The sequence below is a fragment of the Acipenser ruthenus genome, chromosome 6 (assembly GCF_902713425.1).
Source record: "Acipenser ruthenus chromosome 6, fAciRut3.2 maternal haplotype, whole genome shotgun sequence".
NCBI lineage: Eukaryota > Metazoa > Chordata > Actinopteri > Acipenseriformes > Acipenseridae > Acipenser > Acipenser ruthenus.
Window position 1 is genome coordinate 29550204 of NC_081194.1, and position 14886 is coordinate 29565089.

At 38.8% G+C, this 14886-nt stretch overlaps 1 protein-coding gene across 1 annotated transcript in view; it reads right to left on the reverse strand.

Moving 5' to 3' along the window:
- Positions 1-14886, reverse strand: part of ush2a (Usher syndrome 2A (autosomal recessive, mild)) — a 387586-nt gene that overhangs the window by 264795 nt on the left and 107905 nt on the right. The gene's annotated exons all lie outside the window — the stretch shown is intronic.

A 14886-nucleotide genomic window follows, 5' to 3' on the forward strand; every position in this document is an offset into this window, starting at 1 on the left:
AACTTGGTAATCACAAAAATTTGCAAAAACATTAATCAAAAATCATTTAAAGTAGCTGTACAATTTATTATGGGAACTGAGCCATTCAATACTACATTGTGTCTCAAATGCTGATTATTGGCATGAATAATTTCATAAACAATTTTAATTGTAACAAATGGATGAATATCATTAGGCTTAAAACTCCAGTACCCTACAGTTTCTACTTGTCTAATGCCAGTGAGAATTGACTATGCACAATGAATCTACAGTAGTAGATACATCAACGGCTATACTGTGTGTGTGTGTGTATCTCTCTCTCTCTAGAGAGAGAGAGAGAGAGAGAGAATAATAGATGGGCTTCAGTGAGTTACAGGAAAATAATTCCATCTAGGGTTTATGTGACGTCATAAAATACGAGACCACCTATTATTTTTTATAATACATGGATATTAGTATCTGTAATAAAAAAGACAATACACAGGTGTTACGGTTCAAATTGCAACTAAATAATAATAATGAATAATAATAACATAAATTAAGTCAATATTAACGAATCTTAAATATAATTATTTTTGATAATTTGATAATTGAGTCAAATGTGGTTTGAAGGTCAAGTATAATCCTCTAGACAAATATGCCATCTTGATGTCACTACTGTGGTATTATGACTTTTTTTCGAATGGCTCAGGATGTAAATATAGCCTTCATCCATGTATTAAATATATATATAAGTATTGGGACAGTGAAGTCAAAATTGCTATTTTTGCTGTACACTCAAGCAATAAGAAAATACGATTAAAAGATGAATATGAGGCAAAAGTACAGAATGTCACCTTTTATTTCTGGCTGTTTCAACACATATATGTTTTACCAACTAAGAATAACAGCACTCCCCCCCCAGCCCCCCCCTTTTTATGTGAGCATAAGTATTGGGACATGGCTCACAGGTGTTTCTAATTGATCAGGTGTTTCCTATTGCATTGATTGTTCACACATAAAAGAGCTGTGAATGTGTAGTCTCAGTTCTATCCTTTGCTTTTGCCTTTGGAGTCTGCGTTTGGTGTCAGTAGGCATAATCCAACATGAAGACTAGGGAGCAGTCTATGAAAGAAAAGCAAGCGATTTGGATGCTAAAAGAAAAGAGGAACTCAATTAGCACCATAGCACAAAAGTTGGGCATAGCCAAATCAACAGTTTGGAATGTCCTGAAAAAAAAAGAAACCACCGGTGTCTTCAGCAATCTACAACGACCAGGTCGACCAAGGAAAACAACAGCAGTTGACAGAAATGTGACCAGAGCTGTGAAAAACAACCCTAAAATAAGTGTCGGTGAAATCACCAACAACCGCCAGAATGCTGGGGTGAAAGTGTCACAATCTACTGTTCACAGAAGACTTCGGCAGCAGAATTACAAAGGCTACACTGCAAGATGCAAACCTCTGATCAGCACCAAAAACAGAAAGGCCAGATTAGAATTTGCTAAAAAGTACAGAGATGGGCCAGTAGAGTTTTGGAACAGTTTTATGGACAGATGAGACGAAGATTAACCTTTATCAAAGTGATGGGAAGACAAAAGTGTCGAGAAAAAAAGGAACTGCAGATGATCCAAAGCATACCACCTCATCTGTGAAGCATGGTGGAGGTAGTGTCATGGCATGGGCATGCATGGCTGCCTCTGGAACGGGCTCACTCATCTTTATTGATGATGTAATGAATGATGGCAGCAGCAGAATGACTTCAGAAGTGTACAGAAGCATCTTGGCTACCAATGTACAAGAAAATGTCACCAGACTCATTGGGCGGCGCTTCACAATGCAACAGGACAATGACCCAAAACACACTGCCAACGCAACCAAGGAGTTCATCAGGGGAAAAAAGTGGAAAGTTTTAGAATGGCCAAGTCAATCTCCTGATTTTAAATCCGACTGAACATCCATTTCACTTACTGAAGAGGAGACAGAAGTCAGAAACTCCCCAAAACAAGCAACAGCTGAAAATGGCTGCAGTAAAGGCTTGGCAAAGCATCTCAAAGGACGATACCAAGAGATTGGTGACGTCAATGGGTTGCAGACTCACTGCTGTTATTGCATGCAAGGGATTTGCGACTAAATACTAGCTTTTATACTTCTCATATTTGCTTTAAGTTGAATTGTCCCAATACTTATGCTCACATAAAATGGGGGGATGGAACTCTAAAAGTGCTGTTATCCTTAGTTGGTAAAACATTTATGTCTTGAAACCACCAGAAATAAAAGGTGACATTCTGTACTTTTGCCTCATATTAATCTTTTACTCGTATTTTCATATTGCTTGAGTGTACAGCAAAAATAGCAATTTTGACTTCACTGTCCCAATACTTATGGAGGGCACTGTATATATATATATACACCGAGGGGCATTTGAGACAAGAGGCTTTGTGATGGTGGTCCACTATAAAAGGCGCTATATTAAATAAAGATTGATTGATTGATCACAAGGTGAGGCACCTGCGATGTTGACACACCAACCTTCTTTGCAGCAGCAGCCTAAGAAACCACAGGAGACTCCAGCTCCTTCAAGAGTTCAACGTGGTTTACGCAAGTCACAGCGTAAATCACGTACTCACTGCACTGTGCTAAGCAAACCTGTCTTGCTCTGAAATGCAATCTCCGTTCATCATTTGAAAATACTGTATCCCAATTAAACAAAGTGACATATCAGTTAATCGACATATACAGCATTGGGAAGAACCAAATCTCAAAGTTGTATCCCATTTAAGCAGAAATCCCAATTATCAGTATCTCGATTAGGCGTGTGTGTGTGTGTGTGTATATATATATATATATATATATATATTATATACATATATATATTATATACATACACACACACAAAGAAAGGCATTTGTCTGAAACGTTCAAAATGTTTTTTTATTTTTTTTTATTAATCATTTAAACCTTTTTATACACTGAATATACCTCCTTTCAAACATATTATATATGGATGAAGGCTGTATTTGCATCCTGAACCATTCAGGAAAAAAGTGATAATTCCTCTACAGGAAAATATACTTGAACTTTGACCCATTCGATTCCTCAAGACCATCACTTTCAATTCAAACACAAAATGTCTCATTTTCAATCACTTGACAACACTCACAGTACAGAAATGTTCATCAATGATGAACAAAAAAAGATGTAAAGCTGGTACATTCGTATCTCAGAGAAACTAAATGGTTAACGACATAGAACGTCTGTACAGCACTGAAAAACACTATTTAAAAAAACAAACAAAACAAAAATAAGAACTGTACTGCTGAACCTCATCTTTTTTAATACTAGCATCACAAGGGTATCCATGTATTATACAAAATAACACAGTGTAACACTTTTTTTTTATTTTTTGTTCCTGGGTAGTAAGTGTTATTTCCTAATTGCTTATGCCTCAAAAGTATAGAAAATGGCTATTATTCCCTACAAACTTTGCTTTTGTGACCAGGACAGTGATATTTTGAAATGTACCTATTTCCAATGAGAAAACGGGCGAATTTGTGTCTTTTTGTTCACATAAAGTCAGAAAAAAACATATGAATCCAAATTAACATGCATTTATACTAAATTAATACAAAAATGACTACAAAAGATTTAGAAGTGAGTAGTTTTTCGAGATTTACGATTATACTGTAAATCACTTTCACGAATCAGCCCCCAAATGTAGTCTCCCATCATGTTCTTGTTATACTGTCCTTCATTGACAGCTCATCCAGGAGCCTCAAAGCCGTGCTGCTCCATAATGGTAACAAGTACCCGTCTCTTCCCCTGGCTCACTCGGTGCACCTCAAAGAGGATCACAACAGCATCAAGACCTTGCTGGACGCCTTGAAGTATGATGAGTATGGCAGGGACCCCCAGAAGGTGCTGATGCCACCACTGCACATCAAATTGGGCCTTATGAAACAATTTGTCAGAGCTCTAGATAAGGAGTCGGCAGCCTTCAAGTACTTTCAAGACTTCTTCCCTAAGCTGTCTGAGGCAAAGGTCAAAGCCGGTGTCTTCGTCGGACCACAGATAAAGAAGACCCTGGAGTGTAATGAATTCCCCAAGAAGCTCACTAGTAAGGAGAAAGCGGCTTGGAACAGCTTTGTCGCAGTGGTTCGGGGCTTCCTGGGCAATCACAAGGCCGAAAACTATGTGGAGCTGGTTGAGACTCTGGTGAAGAACTACGGCACAATGGGCTATAGGATGTCCCTCAAAGTCCATATCCTTGATGCTCATCTTGATCAATTCAAGGAGAACATGGGAGCGTACTCGGAGGAGCAAGGCGAGCGCTTCCACCAGGATATACTGGACTTTGAACGCTGCTACCAAGGACAGTATAACGAGAACATGATGGGAGACTACATTTGGCGGCTGATTCATAAAAGTGATTTACAATATAATCGTAAATCTTGAAAAACTACTCACTTCTAAATCTTTTGTAGTCATTTTTGTATTAATTTAGTATAAATACATGTTAATTTGGATTCATATGTTGTTTTTTCTGACTTTATGTGAACCAAAAGACACGAATTCGCCCATTTTCTCATTGGAAATAGGTACATTTCAAAATATCACTGTCCTGGTCACAAAAGCAAAGTTTGTGGGGAATAATAGCCATTGTCTATACTTTTGAGGCATAAGCAATTAGGAAATAACACTTACTACCCAGGAACAAAAATTGTGTTACATAGTGTAACAGATGGGCCTCTTCAGTGAGTTACAGGAAAATAATTCCATCTCGGGTTTCTGTGAAAGTTTATAAATTACTCGACCTTCGGTTTCGTAAATTATGGGGCTGTCAATCGATTAAAATTTTTAAGCATTAGTTGATTAATCGGTAGATTAATCACACATTTTTAATAAAGGTAATGATATTATAGCGGCTGTCCAGCATAGTAATACTAAAATAATCAATAGAATCTAAAAAAAAAAAAAGTCCAATGGGAATTGGTCTTTTTAATAGCATTTTTATTATTTTTATTTCAGTAAATGTAACACATTTTAACTGAACACCGTTCTTTAGGGCCACTGTCAGTCACATACCTGAAAACACAAGACAGCTGAGCTACGCTTCCAACATCGGTATTAACCTACCATTATAGCTACGTACTTGGATTCCTTCGTGTACTTCTGCATCTAGCAGAACCTGAGGCACCGAAGAGAGTAAGCTGTTCTGAATCTTGCTGGAAGTAACCGAGAATACTGTGGCTATTGACAAGTGATTGCTTAACATGCTTTCATAGTCAGAGAAAGTAATTCCACATAATCACCTCTATTTGAGGAATTGGTGCCTTCATCATGTCCTCTAAATGCCAGTTCTTGCTTGCCAAGGTAAACAACTGAATCAATCAAGCGTTTAAGAACGTCACAACTTGTTCTTACTTACTCATTGTGATATATTGTATCCCTATGCTTCTGCTCATCCAGTTAAACATCAATCCGGGTTTGTCCAAAAGTTTTGAGTGTGTGGCTTGCAAGTGACTTTGGAAACTCTCATGTTTTTGTGCTGACTTCGTTAGACATACTAGATTGCTGTATCAGGTGTTGTTCCATATCGCCTTTTCTGTACTGAACAAAATACTGCCCCAGCAGTATACTTTTTTTAAGTGGCAAGTACATCCCTTCCCTTCCTGTGTCAGTTCGGGTATTTGTAGTGTATAACTCAATTTTTTCTGAGAAAGTTCTTCTTGAAAATGGATTTGTAACCAAATCGTCTACAATGTCTCAGTTTTCTTATGACATTTTTTTATTTGTATTTGTAAAAAGCAATTTTGTACAAAATTCAGATATTCTTACACCCTTACCCTAGCTATTTATGTCCCGCCTCTGCTCACTAATGACTGGACAGCTGTAAAACCAGGGCAGATTATTTGTTATTATTATTTGTTTATTTAGCAGACGCCTTTATCCAAGGCGACTTACAGAGACTAGGGTGTGTGAACTATGCATCAGCTGCAGAGTCACTTACAATTACGTCTCACCCGAAAGACGGAGCATAAGGAGGTTAAGTGACTTAATCAGGGTCACACAATGAGTCAGTGGCTGAGGTGGGATTTGAACCTGGGACCTTCTGGTTACAAGCCCTTTTCTTTAACCACTGGACCACACAGCCAGATCTTTGACTTTCCCATAGGTGAAACTCCCAATTGTGTCCCACCTCTGCTCACTCATGACTGGACACTAGGGATGATAATTTTAAACGTTTAAGCATATAAACTCTAAGGAAGTGGTAAAACGTTTAATAATATGCTATATGTATAACCGGTCACGTGACAAATGTCACCAAACGCATATTTTTGTATGCAATAATTTTTGTATTTTATCATCAGTAGTCCGTTGCGTACAGACTGCTCTAGTGCCACATTGCCTCCAAGTAGCTTTTCTAATTGGTGCAACAGAAAGATTGACACTGGGGCAGGTTTTATTATCAGTCGATCTGGCGCTTCATTGGTGCACTGTGTGTGTTTATGCCTGTAGTAGGCATGGTATGGTATCAATTCCACCGCGGGGTAATAACATTAATGACAAGCATTTTTTCTGAGTTTGTTCTACATTTAAAATGGCATCTCTAAACAAAGGAAGCCACGTTTGGAAGTATTTTGAGGAACGAGAAAACCGTGGTATGTAAATAATTATGCCAAACAAAATTGTCGTACCACAAAAACACAAGTTCAATGCTTCACAATTTGAAATGAAAACATTCAGAATTATTGTGGATGGAGCTACTGACGACAATAAAAACAAACATCCATAACAACATTTGCTATAGATTTGGTCGTATAGGGCGTGATCACGATATCCCCTATGAGGACAGTGTGTGTGAATCGTGAATGCTGCAGTTTTGAAATTGATGTAAGATTATCCCACTCGTTCTGTAAGCTTTTGGACCGAACGGCAGTTTGTGTTTAGTACAATTTTTATTTGTATGTTGCAACTACTGCACTAAAGTAAAGGATCTCTGAGACACACATCAAACAGGTAGGCCAGGTATCTCTTATTACAATTTAAAGTTGTGTGGATATGTGAATTTGAATACTTTACATTATTTAGTAATACTTGACCATATACAATTAACTGCACAAGAAGGCAAACATTATATAATTACTTAATATATTACTTGATTGTGTGTTAGTTTGGCATTTAAAATAGGACTTGTGGCAATGTTTGGGAAGTTTATGTACTCTAGTATGTAGAGGAGAGTGGTGTTTGATTCGAGTACTCGGAAATTGTAATGCTCAAGTACTCGAGCAGTAGATCTCAAAAATCCCATCCCTACTATCAAAGACCGCAAACTTGTAAATCTCTGATTGAGGCAGACTTTTTAATATCAGTCACAGTGCTCTTTACAATTCCAAAATATTGTGCTATTTTATCCATGGTAATTACCTTTTCCAGAAGTGAAAGTATTATCAACTTTTTTCAATTGTAAGCACTTACAATTGAAAAACTCGCTTTTGCTTTCCTGTAGCCATTTTGCATTAGCGCTGTACAGTGGGTGACGTTCATCTCTTTTTTAATTATTATTATTATTTTTTTAAACCATATAATTTTGGGCAAAGTTACTTATAAAAAAACTACAACAAAAAAAAAACGGAATAGGTTCCTATTTTTTTGTTGTTAAATTAACCTTTAAGAATCACACTATTCTAAAAACATACTATTCAATAGGTATAAGGCATAAAGTTCTAGCTCCACTAGCAACTTCAATTACAACCATAAATATAAACATTTCAATATATAGTTTGATGTGTACTTTTTATTTATTTTTTATTTTTACTTTGTAGTTCAGTCTTTGCGATGTTAAAACGTTATTTGCTTATTTAGGGTTTATTTGCTTCTACTCGCTGATTTTATTTTATGTACAAAAATAAAATTCTACATGATTAAATTGTAAAATAAATCTACGATCAACTCTTTAGTTGATTAATCGGTCCAATTAATCTCTTAATCGGAGCAGCCCTAATATATATACATATTATTATTATTATTATTATTATTATTTATTTCTTAGCAGACGCCCTTATCCAGGGCGGCTTACAATCGTAAGCAAATACATTAAGTGTTACAATACAACTGTGGCCAAGAGTTTTGCATCACCACATAGAATTAACAAATGTTGCTTCAAAAAGTAGAATCTGCTGAATAATGTTTCGTTAACATATTGAATTACATACCTCTTTCGAGTTTTCCATATACAGTAGATGCCGGTTATTAGCAACATTTTCACGGGAACCAATCCCATCCCATAGACTTTAATGTTAATGGATTTTGGATATTCGCAACTGTCTGATGCTTAATTTTTTGAAATTTTGAAATTGGCTATGAAGCTGCACAAAAAATTGAGAGTGATTTACAGCTGGAGGTGGCGAATCGTAAAAAAAACCAAACAGCATTGGATAACTACTTCTTTTAAAATGATGCTGCTGTATTAAATGTAAGTCCTGTATACCAAGAGTGTTTGCTGTTTTTAAGGATATTGATAGTACGATGTTGTTGTACTATGTGTACAGTACAGTACTGTGTATACTTTTTTGTTTTACACAACCGTGTAGTATTAGTAAACAGTTGTTTGTTCTGATATTTGGTGTTTTTCGTGTTTATTTTTTAACACTGTAATGAACCAGTGCGCTGTAGTATACAACATTTCTCTATATCCATACACTTGAAAATGTGGCTTTTTGCTTAATAACAATGTTTGGTTAATAACAACTTTTTGCTGGGAACAGAGAGTTTGCTAATACGCGGCAACTACTATATTTAATGAAACACTGATTATATATATATATATATATATATATATATATATATATATATAATGATATTTCAGGTACTTAAAAAGGTAGAATAATTGATTACTGATTTGTAATCATTTATTCTACCTTTTTAAGTACCTGAAATATCCTTTTCTTGTTTTCTTTTTTCTTATTGATCATTTTGGTACACAGCAGTTTTCCTTTTTCTCAAACTATATATATATATATATATATATATATATATATATATATATATATATGTTGACTTATATTGTATGACTTGTATTGTAACACTTGAATGTATTTGTATTTGCTTGCGATTGTAAGTCGCCCTGGATAAGGGCGTCTGCTAAGAAATAAATAATAATAATAATAATATGTTACAGGCATATTGTGAAATCAGGCAATTTGTGAAATGAAACTTTCAGGCATTTCGCGAAATTATTGATTTTAAGAGCATCCCGTTACACTACTTGCCTGTTTTACTCAGTCATTTACGCAAAATGCCTAAATATTTCAGGCCTTTTGTGAAATGACTTCCATTATAGACATTCTGTTACACTGTTTGACTGATTAAAAGTTTTCAGTCATTTTGTGAAATTACTGTTTCACTCAGTTATTACATGAAATGCCTAAAAGTTTAATTGCATTTCATGAAATGACTGGCGTTAAGGGCATTCTGTTACACTATTTGACCGATTAAAGGTTAATTAAAAAGTCAGGAGAATCTGTCATTTTTGTGTTAGCATTGATTACATACATTTTTAAAATGTCAGCTTTTCAAATTGTTTACTGCATTTCTTGAGGTTTATAATAAGAGATGATTATAATGAGAGATTATAATCAGGGGTTCACATAACTTGTATCATTAGGTTCTCACATGAGTACCAGCAGAAATGGTTTGGTACTCACCAAAATTAGGGATCATTATCCAAGTCGCTGTCTAGCTCCACCTCCTCCTCCGACAGTTCAAACAATTGGGATGTCAAGGATTAGGGGTGTAAATTTGGAGCTAGATTCTAGCGCCAGGGTACCTCATATAGCATGAGCGACATTACATTTTGGCGCCAGTAGACATGTTTAATTTATCATTATTATTATTATTATTATTTTTATTATTATTATTATTATTTTGTATTCATTAGCAACCATAGATGATGATAGTTTCTCACTGGGTCTGGACTACTCAAATGACCCACCCACACTCATCTACATATACAGGAGAGAGTAGGCTCTGGTGCTAAACTTTCAAAACAGTTTAGCACCATTTTTCAAAATTATTTGCACCCCTGTCAAGGATGCTGGGTTCAGGACAAAAGGTTTCAGTGGTCATCTTACACATGAATATGCATCAGGGCAAATGAACACTCTAGCTGTGTCTTATGCCCGCGACGTCAATACATCTGTCTCCGCCCCCACAGGAGACAAAATCACGTGCAGTACGGCACTCAGTGCCATACATTTTCTTCATCCTACTGCATGTAATGTACACAGTGACCAAAGAACCAGGGTTATGATAATAACCTAACGTTCCCTTTCAAGTACTAAATGTATTCCATTACACAGTGGGTGAGTATACCCAAGCCGTCGCAAGGACATCACTTGCAGAAAAGCCAATTTGGTGAGGCCGATGGCTTGCCATAATTAAAGCACGGTAACGTCCACAGAACGCATAATTACCTCATGCATGTGCTTCTGGATCCAGCTGAGACGCCGCTGTCAGCACTCCAGGACGTTAAGCCTGTAAAAACTTGTGTAGGTGTCAGGAGTGGCCCACACCGCTGCATCGCAAATGTCAGAGACCGATGCACCCTGAAATAACACCCATGAGGTAGCAAGACCCCTAGTGGAATGACTTGTGACCTTCTCTGGAGGGGGCAAGTTGGCTTGCTCGTAAGCAATCTTGACTGTCTCCACGATCGGATAGCCTCTGTTTTCTGACCTTGGTTCTTTGCTCCAAAACATATAACAGTTGCTCAGATTGCCGCCAACTTTTTGTCCTGTCAGTGTAATACGCTAGTGTCCTAACTGGACAAAGCATATGGAGCCGACGCTCCTCACCTGATTGGAATGGTGGAGGATGAAAAGCTTCCAATTCCACAGACTGATTGACATGGACGGTCGATAGGCATTTGGGCACAAAGGCCGGATTTGTACAGAGCGTGACCTTAGTCCTGGACTCTGTAAAAAAACAAACAAACATCTCAGAGATGGGACGAGCGCAGGCCCAACACCACACCTAGACACAGGTGAGCTGGCTGTTTCCACCACGAGAGGGCCTCCATACAGTATAGGGACACCGACAGGCGGAGAAGTGGTTGCAAGAGGGGATGATTCACCCTGCGACTGAACCACGCTTGGAGAGGGCGCATGCAGAGAAGACTCAATGGAATGGTCTGGGGTGCTGCTGCCATCAGGCCTAGAAGCCTCTGGAAGGTGACGACCTCCCGTGACACGACGGGCTGAAACAGCCTTAGGTAAGTGTGGAGCCTCTGGATTCTGTCCTCTGACAGAGTGGTGATCATGCTGCTCAAGTTCAAGCAGGTTCCCAGGTAGATGGTAGTCTGGGACGGTACCAGCTGGCTTTTTGACAAGTTCACCATCAGGCTAAGCCTGATGAGGTGAGTGGTCACCAGTTCTGTGTGCGCTACTGCCTGCGCTGGAGACTCTGCACATATGAGCCAGTCGTGCAGGTAGTTGAGCACTCTGATGCCTTGTAGCTTCTGAAGGGCCAGGATAGTCTCCATGCACTTCGAAAAGGGCTAGAGAAAGGCCGAACAGCAGAATAAGGAACTCGTAAGCAGTCCCTTGAAAGGAGAACCGCAGATATTTCCTGTGGCCGGGTCTTATCGGGACATGGAAGTAGGTGTCTTTCAGGTCCACCATAGTGAACCAGTCGCCTGGTCTGACAGACCGCAAGAGCTGTTTCGTTGTCAGTATCTTGAACTTCCTGCACTTCAAGAACAGATTGAGCTGTCTGAGGTTGAGAATAGGCCGTAGGCCGCACTCCCTCTTCGGCACCAGGAAGTACCTGGAATAAAACCCTGACTCCAGGTCGGAGGGGTCTATGACCTGAATACCCCTTCTTTGTTACAGGGTCTTCACTTCTTGGAACACCACCAGGGCATCTTGAGGGTTGGATACAGGGAGGACCCTGTTTGAACTGGAGTGAGTGGCCGAGCTGTATTGAGGTGAGCACCCAGATGTACTGGACCTGTGGCAGTAAACCCCTAGGGCTGCTGTTGAGCCGCTGGTGCTTTTGACGTTGCCTTGCTGACTGTGCATAAGGCGTCGGCGGAATTGCCGGCGGAGCCCCCTCTGTGTCTGGCCGCTCCTATGGTGGGGAGCCCCCAGACCTGCAGGCACTGTCAGCCGCTGAGTCTGGGGCTGCTGAGCCCTAGGATGCCAAGGCGCCGTTTGCTTGCTGGCTTGAGGAGCCTTTCTGGGCAGCATGCGAACCAGCTCTTTGGTGGATTTGCATGCCTTCTGGGAGTTCAGCAAAAGTTCGTCCACCGTTGGACCGAACGTATGGCCTGGTGTGACCGGGGCATCCAGAAGGTAGGTCTTGTCCCCATCAGGCACTCGTGCCTGTGACGGCCAAAGCTGCCGTCGAGTAGCTATCAGTGCTGCGAGGCCTTGGCAAATAGACTGTCCATTGTATTTGGACAGCTGCAGCAGGTGGTCAGTGACCAGGTTCAGCTCATCCGCTGGGGGGCCTGCGATTCACTGACAAGCTCTGCACAAGCATCAACTGGTAAGCCACCAGGATGCCCGGACTCCTCAGGCCACGGCACAGCATGGTGCGGTGCATGGTGTGGTGCACTGTGTACTACAGTGCCCGGTGCGGTACGGTTCACGGAGGCACGGTTGGTACTGGCAGGACCTAAGCAAACTGCGCGTGAACAAGGCAGCAACACACGGATGCAATGCATGAACCGGAGAGCGCCTGCTTACAGCTGTCTCCCACTAACAAACCTTCACAAAGTGGTGCCGAATCTGCCCGCTATTGTTGCATGGGCAGGACAGCAAAGCTCTCTAACTGTTCACTCTCTCGAACATTGGGTCACACTGTGTAAGCTGAAAAGGCTGAATAGAAAATGGCACTGAGTGGAGACAGGTGTGCTGATGCCGCGGGCGGAAGATGCAGCTTTGGTAGAGTGTTCAGTTGAATCTGGCGTAATAGGATAACCCATTGTGTAATGGAATACATTTCGTACTTGAAAGGAATCCTACGCTCACAAGCAGCACTGCTTAATGGCCGTGTCAGAGACAACAACAATAGTTTCTGAATGTTTAAGTAGGAGTCTAGATTGTTGGTTATTACCATTCTCTATGTATTTCAATAGCCTACCACCAAATTCCAGCCCTGGGGATTCAAAAGCAAAAAAAAACAAAACACTTCTTCACTTGTTGAACATGGTAGCTTGACGGCACAACGGCATTTATAGAAGGACATAACTGAGGGAAAAAATTATTATTTTAAGTAAAATGCTTAAGTAAATGTATTTTTTTAAACTCACGTTTAAATGTAATGGTTCTCAAACATCAACACCTCCTCTCATCCGCACTTAAGCGAGCTTCCACAATGCCACTCCCTGTAACTACATCCCTCTTCTCTGAATGGACAGCTAAATTGAAATCCCTGCTATCACTGGTTATTTCAAGTCTACATTAAAAGAACATGATTGATGTTATGATTATGAACTAGAGAGATTCCACCTATCGCTCCCCATTTTTTGTTTTTATAAAACCTTGAAGCACCAATGATAGCAGGAATGGACTTTTTAGTGAATTGGAACCCTCCGGCCTTAAGTGAAATATGGGGCCTTGTATTTAATTATGGTCAGCGATAATAAGCTCAATTACCTAGAGATCGTTGACAGATCCCAGAGACAATAGAGAATTGGGATGTTAGGCAGGTAGGAGTCACAGCCAGATAATATGCTTGACCTTGTAAGTGTAAGCACCCTTGCTGCTTACATGAAAAATGCTTTCCTGTTAAAAATGTACTGACAGTACGAATTTGTGTGTTAAAAACAATAGAAGGATTATAATGAGAGATGCTTCTCTCATGGTGTAAGGACTCAGTTTGGGCAGCCAGAACTTTATAGTCCCAAACTACACAGAATGTTTCTCTGATACCAGAAGGTTCTAAGGGGTATCTCTCACAGTACATACATATTTTATGAAGTGATGAATTTTTTTTTTTTTTACATGAATTTTTGTATAGCATTAATTGTTCTTAAAAACAATGCACAGCACAGGAACTTATTTAGAGGCACGGGAGTAAACTTCAACAAGAACATCATCATAATCAAAATATTTTAACACAGAATATTTTAATTAATTATTTTATGCATTACTGTAACACTAAATTAACTTAAACTGGTGAGACAACCTCTCTTGAAAGGTTTTTATTCCCGATACAATGCATTTTTTTATTTAATTACATTTTTTAATTTTAGGAAATAGAAATCATGGATGCATAGCACAATTTTGTTTATTACATTTGCGATCGGGAAGATGTGGGAACAACTTTAACACCATAATGGATACAAGTAAATGCAGCAAAAATGTTTGATGTTAATGTTAATAATACTAAATGACCACATAATGCCTAACTACTATTTTCAGAAAAAAGGATAGCTAATGGTGCTCTAAATATATATGCAGCAGCAAGAAGTCAGCAATTTTGGTGTCAGTATTTACAATTGAGTGTGTAGGGCTGTTCACAGTGATTAAAATCATGAGCTATTCTTCTTTTAATTATTATTTTTTAAGTCTGTTTTGATAAAATGTTTAAACTTTTCTAGATTGTGAAACCAACAACAGTCTTAAGTTAAGGTATTCGAAATAGGACCATTGTATATCTTTAGAAACTAGTAAGGTATTCGAAATAGGACCATTGTATATCTTTAGAAACTAGTTTCTATATACACTATATTTCATAGTGTAAACGGTTCCTTATTCCAGCTGTAATATTTGTATTATATTTGTAGTTCATGAGAAAACATGAGACATTTTAATTAATACCTAACAACCTAAAACACGTTAAAGGGAATTACTCAGAAAATCTATTACTAGATAGCAATATTCCACCCATAATATTTTAGGGTTTCCTATTTAAATAATGT